Source organism: Salvelinus alpinus, chromosome 12, assembly GCF_045679555.1.
Source record: "Salvelinus alpinus chromosome 12, SLU_Salpinus.1, whole genome shotgun sequence".
In the NCBI taxonomy this organism is placed as follows: domain Eukaryota; kingdom Metazoa; phylum Chordata; class Actinopteri; order Salmoniformes; family Salmonidae; genus Salvelinus; species Salvelinus alpinus.
Genome location: NC_092097.1, coordinates 21,512,882 through 21,523,046, shown reverse-complemented (window position 1 = coordinate 21,523,046; position 10,165 = coordinate 21,512,882). Strand labels below are relative to the sequence as shown.

At 42.4% G+C, this 10,165-nt stretch overlaps 1 long non-coding RNA gene and 1 pseudogene across 1 annotated transcript; both read right to left on the bottom strand.

Annotated features, from left to right (window-relative positions):
• Positions 1-291: 291 nt before the first annotated feature.
• On the bottom strand, positions 292-1,101 carry LOC139535259 (olfactory receptor class A-like protein 1; annotated as a pseudogene).
• A 7,858-nt stretch (positions 1,102-8,959) lies between these two features.
• LOC139535673 (uncharacterized) lies at positions 8,960-9,599 on the bottom strand. The gene is made up of 2 exons (XR_011667176.1): positions 9,311-9,599; positions 8,960-9,091 (listed from the first exon to the last, which is right to left on the bottom strand). It is a non-coding gene; the product is annotated as an uncharacterized lncRNA (long non-coding RNA).
• Between the last annotated feature and the right edge of the window lie 566 nt (positions 9,600-10,165).

The following is a 10,165-nucleotide window of genomic DNA, read 5'->3' as shown; positions in this document are numbered from 1 at the left end:
AGTGAACGCTTTACCACTCTAGACTTCTAGAATAAACATCAATGCATAGAGTAAAATAAAGATTTTTACATGATGTTGATTTCCATAGCATTACTTATAACTATTTACATGTTTTGTTACTGTTGTTTTTTGTCTACATTATTGTATTGTACTGTATTTGTCGTCTATCCTCACAGTTCCTGCTTGTCCAATAGAATGATAAATCCCTTACTAGTTTCAAACCTCATGTCACACATTAGTTAAATCTAAAATCCTGAAAACTGCAATGATTTACACAAATAAATAGAAGGCCTATAGCAAGTAGGCTACACAGACATAATTACACAAAATAATCACAAGAAGACCATCCATGTGGTATAATAGCCCCAGAAGGAAATAAAGTTTATCCAGAGCTTGGGTTACATTTGAGATATTGTCACTGAAGTCCTGGGTGTCGGCTGATGGCTGTTCATGGTCGGCTGCAGCACACACCAACTTGCTCTTGACCTTCTTATTGGAGCTGATGATGAAGATGGGACTGCGAGAGGCATAACAGGAGGAGAAGAAGACCCTCTTGTCAGCCACAACCGTCAGCATGTAAATCCAGATGACATTGTCTATGCGGAAGAATACAACATTCAGGGTGAAGGCAGGCATGGTGCCATTGCACGGGCCAATAGAGACCAATAGAGAAACATTTCGCTGTGATGCATCCATGTTGAGGAGCCACAGCCGTGCTAAGGTGGGCACAATGAGGCTGGGGAGACAGGCCTTAAGCCTGGACAAACAGAGTCCACCTGCAGGGGCGATGGTCACCGCCTGGAACACACTGAGCATACAAGTGATGAAAGTGGACAGGGCCCGGGCGATGCGGTAGGGGTAAATGACCACCTTGCACCGGGTCATTCAGCAGGTCGATCAGGCCAAACACAGTCATGGCCTGGGGAGCAGCATCAGGTCAACGGAGGCGAGGTGGCAGAGAATCATGTCCAAAGGCATGAGTATGTGCTCAGAGCAGAAGACCTGGGTGTAGGCCAGCAGCACTAGAGTGTTCCCCAAGATCCCTAACCCTGTCTGCAGCAGGAAGGACACCTCTTTGATGGTGACACACAGATCCAACATGATACCTAACTTGGGTACCTTGCTGAAGAATAGAGACAAAACATTAAGTTTGTTAAACAGACCTATGTGTAACAGTATAACTTTATGTCCGTCCCCTCGCCCCGACCCGGGTGCGAACCAGGGACCGTCTGCACACATCAACAACAGTCACCCACGAAGCATCGTTTCCCAAGGGGAACCACTACTTCAAGGTCTCAAAGCGAGTGACGTCACCGTTTGAAAGGCTATTAGCGCGCACCACCGCTAACTAGCTAGCCATTTCACATCGGTTACATTCACCCTCCTTTCGACCTCCTCCTTTTCCGCAGCAACCAGTGATCCGGGTCACGGCACCAATGTAACAGTATAACTTTACGTCCGTCCCCTCGCCCCAACCCGGGCGCGAACCAGGGACCCTCTGCACACATCAACAACAGTCACCCACGAAGCATCGTTACCCATCGCTCCACAAAAGCCGCGGCCCTTGCAGAGCAAGGGGAACCACTACTTCAAGATCTCAAAGCGAGTGACGTCACCGTTTGAAAGGCTATTAGCGCGCACCATCGCTAACTAGCTATCCATTTCACATCGGTTACATATGCATACACCAACTGTGAACAAATGTTCCCTATTGCACTCTCTAAATTATTGGACAATGATTGCGGAAAGCATATCCTTACCTGCGACTATTAATACAGAAACGTGAACACAGTATTGGTCATTCAGTGTGGTTAATTTCAGTATATAGCATGTTGTACTCTGTGGGGATTATTAGGGCACAACATTAGAACACTCACTTCACCCCTCCTAAGACTCACTACAAAATGTAACCAAGAGTAAGAGTTTTTTCTTTTCAGATGTCAGCATTAATGTCAATAATGGCCATATTCAACAGAAACCTCAATAAAAAATAAAAAAAATCTATGGCATAACGCAACAAACAGTAATGTTTTAGGATGACCTATTCAATGGGGTAATATTCATTATTAGTGCACCCATACCTCAGCAGTGTTTTTTTGTTATTGTTGATGTAAAAGCAGCTTGATTACGTCATTTAACGTGCACAGCTGGTCCCTTGCACTGCTCACTTCTGTTCTCTCCTGTCCTGGGAGTATGTCGCCCAGGGACACAGCAGCACAGATAAATATCTAGCAATAACGCATGTTTAGTCTAATTCGGAGCACTGGGAAAGTAGCCTTCTATTCTGATTCCCACTCTTCACACTGCTTTATTCACCTACAAGAACAATCATACTGTTTCACAAAACCTCTGCTGCACAGTGGGGAGTAACAATCCTGACAGTGTACATTTCTAATCCAGTGTTGCTCCATTCTCAAAATATGAATGAAAGATGGTAATGTCGTGGTTTAGCTGTGCTTAAGACATAACAGCGTATTTTACACAGCACCCGTAACTATAAGTCGAACTTGGAATAAAGTCAACCCATGCTGAAGGATCCTTGATATAGGCTAAGGTGACATTTGAATTTCACTTGCTACTCATTTTCAAACCCCTATGAGATCAATAATCTGAAGTGGTGTAATTTCCCCATGTGAGTATCAATATGTTGACATGAGTACAGGACTAATTAGAGCACAAGCTCATGCATGTTCTTCTCTTGGGATTCTATCATGTATTCTACATAGTAAGCAGAGGGTTTTTAATAAGTTTCCTCCAAAGACTAATCAAATCAAATCAAGTTTATTTTATATAGCCCTTCGTACATCAGCTAATATCTCGAAGTGCTGTACAGAAACCCAGCCTAAAACCCCAAACAGCAAGCAATGCAGGTGTAGAAGCACGGCGGCTAGGAAAAACACCCTAGAAAGGCCAAAACCTAGGAAGAAACCTAGAGAGGAACCAGGCTATGAGGGGTGGCCAGTCCTCTTCTGGCTGTGTCGGGTGGAGATTATAACAGAACATGGCCAAGATGTTCAAATGTTCATAAATGACCAACATGGTCAGATAATAATCAGGAGTAAATGTCAGTTGGCTTTTCATAGCCGATCATTAAGAGTATCTCTACCGCTCCTGCGGTCTCTAGAGAGTTGAAAACAGCAGGTCTGGGACAGGTAGCACATCCGGTGGACAGGTCAGGGTTCCATAGCCGCAGGCAGAACAGTTGAAACTGGAACAGCAGCAAGGCCAGGTGGACTGGGGACAGCAATGAGTCATCATGCCCGGTAGTCCTGACGCATGGTCCTAGGGCTCAGGTCCTCCGAGAGAGAGAAAGAAAGAGAGAAGGAGAGAATTAGAGAGAGCATACTTAAATTCACACAGGACACCGGATAAGACAGGAGAAGTACTCCAGATATAACCAACTGACCCTAGCCCCCCGACACATAAACTACTGCAGCATAAATACTGGAGGCTGAGACAGGAGGGGTCAGGAGACACTGTGGCCCCATCCGATGATACCCCCGGACAGGGCCAAACAGGAAGGATATAACCCCACCCACTTTGCCAAAGCACAGCCCCCACACCACTAGAGGGATATCTTCAACCACCAACTTACCATCCTGAGACAAGGCCGAGTATAGCCCACAAAGATCTCCACCACAGCACAAACCAAGGGGGGGCGCCAACCCAGACAGGAAGATCACGTCAGTAACTCAACCCACTCAAGTGACGCACCCCTCCTAGGGACGGCATGAAAGAGCACCAGTAAGCCAGTGACTCAGCCCCTGTAATAGGGTTAGAGGCAGAGAATCCCAGTGGAGAGAGGGGAACCGGCCAGGCAGAGACAGCAAGGGCGGTTCGTTGCTCCAGAGCCTTTCCGTTCACATTCACACTCCTGGGCCAGACTACACTCAATCATATGACCTACTGAAGAGATAAGTCTTCAGTAAAGACTTAAAGGTTGAGACCGAGTCTGCATCTCTCACATGGGTAGGCAGACTATTCCATAAAAATGGAGATCTATAGGAGAAAGCCCTGCCTCCAGCTGTTTGCTTAGAAATTCTAGGGACAATTAGGAGGCCTGCGTCTTGTGACCGTAGCGTACGTGTAGGTATGTACGGCAGGACCAACTCGGAAAGATAGGTAGGAGCAAGCCCATGTAACGCTTTATAGGTTAACAGTAAAACTTTGAAATCAGCCCTTGCCTTAACAGGAAGCCAGTGTAGGGAAGGTAGCACTGGAGTAATATGATCAAATTTCTTGGTTCTAGTCAGGATTCTAGCAGCCGTATTTAGCACTAACTGAAGTTTATTTAGTGCTTTATCCGGGTAGCCGGAAAGTAGAGCATTGCAGTAGTCTAACCTAGAAGTAACAAAAGCATGGATTAATTTTTCTGCATCATTTTTGGACAGAAAATTTCTGATTTTTGCAATGTTACGTAGATGGAAAAAAGCTGTCCTTGAAACAGTCTTGATATGTTCGTCAAAAGAGAGATCAGGGTCCAGAGTAACGCCGAGGTCCTTCACAGTTTTATTTGAGACGACTTTACAACCATCAAGATTAATTGTCAGATTTAACAGAATATCTCTTTGTTTCTTGGGACCTAGAACAAGCATCTCTGTTTTGTCCGAGTTTAAAAGTAGAACGTTTTCAGCCATCCACTTCCTTATGTCTGAAACACAGGCTTCTAGCGAGGGTAATTTTGGGGCTTCACCATGTTTCATTGAAATGTACAGCTGTGTATCATCCGCATAGCAGTGAAAGTTAACATTATGTTTTCGAATGACATCCCCAAGAGGTAAAATATATAGTGAAAACAATAGTGGTCCTAAAACGGAACCTTGAGGAATACCGAAATGTACAGTTGATTTGTCAGAGGACAAACCATTCACAGAGACAAACGGATATCTTTCCGACAGATAAGATCTAAACCAAGCCAGAACTTGTCCGTGTAGACCAATTTGGGTTTCCAGTCTCTCCAAAAGAATGTGGTGATCGATGGTATCAAAGGCAGCACTAAGGTCTAGTAGTACGAGGACAGATGCAGAGCCTCGGTCTGACGCCATTAAAAGGTCATTTACCTAGACTAGACTAGACTTGTTTTCCCCCCTTTCGAATTTCTTTATAGATTTATTTTTCATTTCAATGCCTCAAACAGGTTGTCAAAAACTACAGACGACTGTTGAAAATCTAAATAAGTATACTCTCCCAGGAGTGGGACTCACAGGCATAAATATACCTTTTAGTGGAATTCCAGTCTGTTTTTATGGACCAAGGTCTTTGCTTCAGCACTTTTATCTCCGACAGAGGAGCCAGCGTGACAGTGAGGCGTGTTTCACATCAATGACATCAAACAAGCTCAAGTCTATCTGACTTGTTATGCATCTCATTACAAACATCAATCACAAACTAAAACAAACATACATTGCTCATACATAATTTTTCAGTTTGGGGTAACTATTTTACTCCTATGTCAGACCTTTTTGAATGGCAAAAATTATACACTTGTCTTGTCACATCATTCTCCAGAGGGGGGCACTATAGTCTTGTTATTATTCCTTACCTGGACCGTAGCAGAAAGCGATTCAAAGAAACCATAGAAAAAGAATGAAATAGAACAGTAGGCCTAGTCTATGAGAATTGAAAGTGATAATTATGGCTGGGAATACATTGAGCATTAGACAAAGGGTTTTGTCCCCATTCGAATGCTTTCTTTGCACAATAACTTGACATATAGATACTCCTTGAGACCTCAATTTTCTTTTATTTGGTGTCATTCTGTCCTCAGTCCTGATTACATGTTTTGGTGCCATATAGCCACAGCTGGAACAGATGCAGTCATCTGTATTGATCTCAGGTAATTGGAGGGAGATGAAAGAGGAGCCTAAAGTCAGTGGACCATGCTGATCACCACCTACAGTTACTGAATCTCTCTGAGAGTATAAGAACACAAGGAAACTCCCTAGCCAAGGGGACTTTGGTCTGGTTTACAAACACACTAGTGATCAGACTCCAACATCATAAAGAATTCCTCTCAGGTAAAATAACTGATGTATGCAATGGCCTTCTGAGATGATTGCATATATTGACAAATACTGATTTGACATATATTTTCATATCCTCTATTTCTGCAACCACGGAATCAGAGGAGGTGGTCTGGGGAGTACTGTACCTGTCTCTCACTGTGGTTGATGTCCCAAGAAACACTGCTGTCATCTTGGCATTCCACCTGGCACTGTACCAGGAGCCCCAGCTCCATCCTGCTGATGCTATCGTGCTGCACCTGGCCTGTGCCAACCTGCTTGTGGTGGGCGTGTGCTGCCTGCTAGAGACCCTGGCTAGCTTCCTGCAGCCATAGCCTTGTCCCTGGGCTCCTGGAACGAATCGGGCCTCATGCAGCACAGCATTAATTTGTTCGCTTCCCTTCTATGCAGTCCACGCAGGTGAACAGGGCTGTCCAGGTGGGGAGGGACGTGGTGCCCATGGCCCTGATGGCCAATCTGGTTATCCTGGTGTTTCTGTACTGCCACAGCCAACAGGTGAAGGGACTCTGCAGCAGATTTGGGGCCAGTGGTGGGGCAGAGCAGCGGGCAGCTAAAGCTGTAGTGGCCTTGGTGACCCCGTACATGTTCCTGGACTGTGCACATATTCTTCTCGCCGCTGTATGCAGCACTCAGCCCCCTGCTGATCATAGCCACCAACAGGAAGATGAACAGCAGGCTGAGGTGTGTGGTACAGGAGAGGCCTGTTCAGGACAGCGCCACTACACTATCTACTGTGTGAGTTAGGGACATTATTGTGGTCAGATATGGTTACAAAGATGAGGAATGTTGATTATTAATGAATTATGTTGCTATTAGAATATGGATTATTAAACATATAGAGCTAACATTGTACAATGTGAAATGTGTGGCAAAAGTATCTTGAACTCATGTACTCCAGTTTTTAAATTAGATTTGTATCCCAGTTAATATTTTTCAGCATATCACATTATTGTTTGAGCTGTTTTGACTTATGTCCCAAAGTTGATGGCATGCTTGGATTTACAGAACTGGAAGGTCATGAAACCAATATGTTGCTAGAAATGAACGTGTCTAGAAAATAAAAAAGATGCATCGAAGTAGAGTTTGAGCCTTTTTTGTCGCACGGTCCAATTAGTGAAATTGCCAGGATTGTAATCATTCCAGATTTGTCCTGTTATCGTTTTGTTTGTTCATTCATTATGCTCCTTCATCTTAATTGGGTGGAAGAATTATAACTGGATGACTAAAGCACACAATAGCTGTCAAATGACTTCCAGCAGTCTCTTTCATAGCAATTAACACTTTGAATAGGGTCTGCAAAATGTCTCATTGCTAGAAGATAGTTAATTGCCCCACAGAGACCCAGGTATGGTCTCATGGGAAAACCAGCTCTCTTTAGAACAAGAATGATACATTCAATCTTTGAATAGAAATATCTGATGGAAATGTGAGAGAGGGATGGTTTTCAATTAAGGCCAAATACTAAAGATGAGATGGCTAAGATAAAAGTATCTGATTGGTTGATATTATACATGTAGACATTTGTATCTACTTAGATGAAGCCATATCAAGTTAGAAGAAGTTGCATGAGGAAAGATATGCCCTTGATTAAATTATTCACTAGGGGTGATATTTCCATTTGCATGTAGTTGTATTCTACTTCAGGAAAGCCAGGGCTGAGTAAAAGGGACTAGGAGGGGTGGGGTTAAGGGTGTCTGAATGACAACTTGTGATTTCACAACCTCATTTATGTACAAAGAGTGAGTCATTAGTTTTCATATGGCAATTACAACAAAAAATTTTGGTACTCTTAAAGGGCTTTGTATTATGTGCCTGGCCACATATATTTTCATTTTAGATGCAACTTGTTTTTTAGATGCATTATATCAGTAGAGGTACTGCATGGCAAATCAAAAATCAAATCAAATGAAATTGTATTGGTCATATACACATATTTAGCAGATGTTATTGTGGGTGTAGCGATATGCTTGTGTTCCTAGCTCCAACAGTGCAGTAGTATCTAACAATTCACAACAATACACACATCTAGAAGTAAAAGAATGGAATTAAGAAATATATAAATATTAGATTGAGCAATGTCGGAGTGGCATTGACTAAAATACAGTAGAATAAAATACAGTATATACATATGAGATGAGTAAAGCAGTATGTAAACATTATTAAAGTGACTAGTGTTCCACTATTAAAGTGTCCAGTAATTTCAAGTCTATGTATATAGGGCAGCAGCCTCTAAGGTGCAGGGTTGCTTAACCGGGTGGAAGCCGGCTAGTGATGGCTATTTAACAGTCTGATCGCTTTGAGATAGAAGCTGTTTTTCAGTCTCTCGGGCCCAGCTTTGATGAACCTGTACTGACCTGGTCGGTCATAGGTCACAGAAATGATCATGAATGGCGAATATTAATGACCAAGAATCTGACCCACCATGCTCTTGTAGAGATTGCAAGTGTGTCATACACCAAACGATAAACAGAAATATAAATTAAATCTAATGCAGGTAGTAACACTTTATTCATGTTTGCACCGCTCCGTCAGGCTTTGATTCTTTACTGATCTATGTAAAAAATACTCCTAATGTTTTTTTATATACAGTATGTCTGCAGTACAATGCTGAAAACAATGCTAAATTCATTTAAGTTACTGATTTGAGTCCATAGTAACAGAGTAGAGAATCCAATTCTCTAATCATTTCTATTGACGATAAAGTCCATGTTTCTTACTCTTCACAACACTGAAATCTGAATGGTTCATGCCACAGACTCCGGTGGAATGAAGGATAGAATGCATGGCTAATTCCAGTCAGCCTATGAGTCTTTTCCTTTGCCCCAATTCATAGCTGAGTACTCCTTGGAACCTTATCAGAAAACAAAACACAAAATGAGTCAAAATGGAACATAAAACACTGAGGAAACACTGAGGAGAGAAGAATGACATACTTATAGAGGGAATGTATCTGTTTATTGTGCGTGTGTAAAGGGTGTGCCAGCCTCTCCCTGCACAAGATGAGACCTGCTCCTGTTCTGTTCCATTCCTCCAGTGTGTTCCAGGCCCAGGTGAATGCCTTAGCCCTGCTAAACATGTAGAGACAGCACTGATGCTTCTGTGGCTCAGAATCACATAGATGTATTTGTAATCCTGGACTAGGAACATTGTCTTTTTATTTTTGCAATACGGAATAGATTATAACATTTCAATATCACGACTGCTACCTATCAATCAACGGGTTGAATGTCTGGGTCACTGCATACTCTCCCTTTACATCGATACTGTACATTTCAAATCTGACTCACCTTACTGGAGATTGACTTTTCAACTCTTGGTTCTTGTTTGATCCATAACTAAAAACAAAACACAATGCAAGTACAAATACCAAACATCAAACAGCAGTCATCAAACACTATGAGCAAGTTTCATCAAAAGATTATTACAAATATTTGAGGACTGATTTAAGAGTAATCATTGAAGACAAAAAAAGTCAAGATGTCTCTGAGAGTTTTCTGTAAATTTGCATTGAAAGATAAATAAAATGAAGTAATCCAGATGAATCCTTTTTCTGCAGTGCCTAATGTCAGTCTCACTGTCTTTTTACCTGCCCTATGTAGAGGCATTTTAGCTTACAGCATGGACCAATGGCATTGCAGCAAAAAGGGCAAGCCTCGCCCCACCTATTTTAAATCTGGCGAATGCCCTAATATAGCCCTCCTGGACAAATTCTAATGACAGAATAAAATGTATTCCCCTCCCTTGAGAAACAAACTATCCCACCAACAAACACCTAACATTAGTTAATAGTATCGTTCGTTCCACATCCATTTGTACAATTCAGTATAAGAAATTATAATAACACATTATCATACTCAAAGCATAAACAATCATAAACTGTTGAAATGGATAGACCATTTGGCTTTATTCTATTACTATTATAGGTCAACACAGTAGATTGTTCAATAGCTTTGTCTTTGACTGTCTATGCTTGACAACAGTGCATCTATTGATGTAAGTTGTGCATCTTTGGTCAGAAATTCTATGGAAATGTGTGGGATATCATCTACCCAGCCCGTCACTCCTCCCTCTCATCCCTCAACTACCCATCCTCCCCTCCCTTACCTTCTCACCAGAGTGGAACCTGTCTGGACAGGTTGACA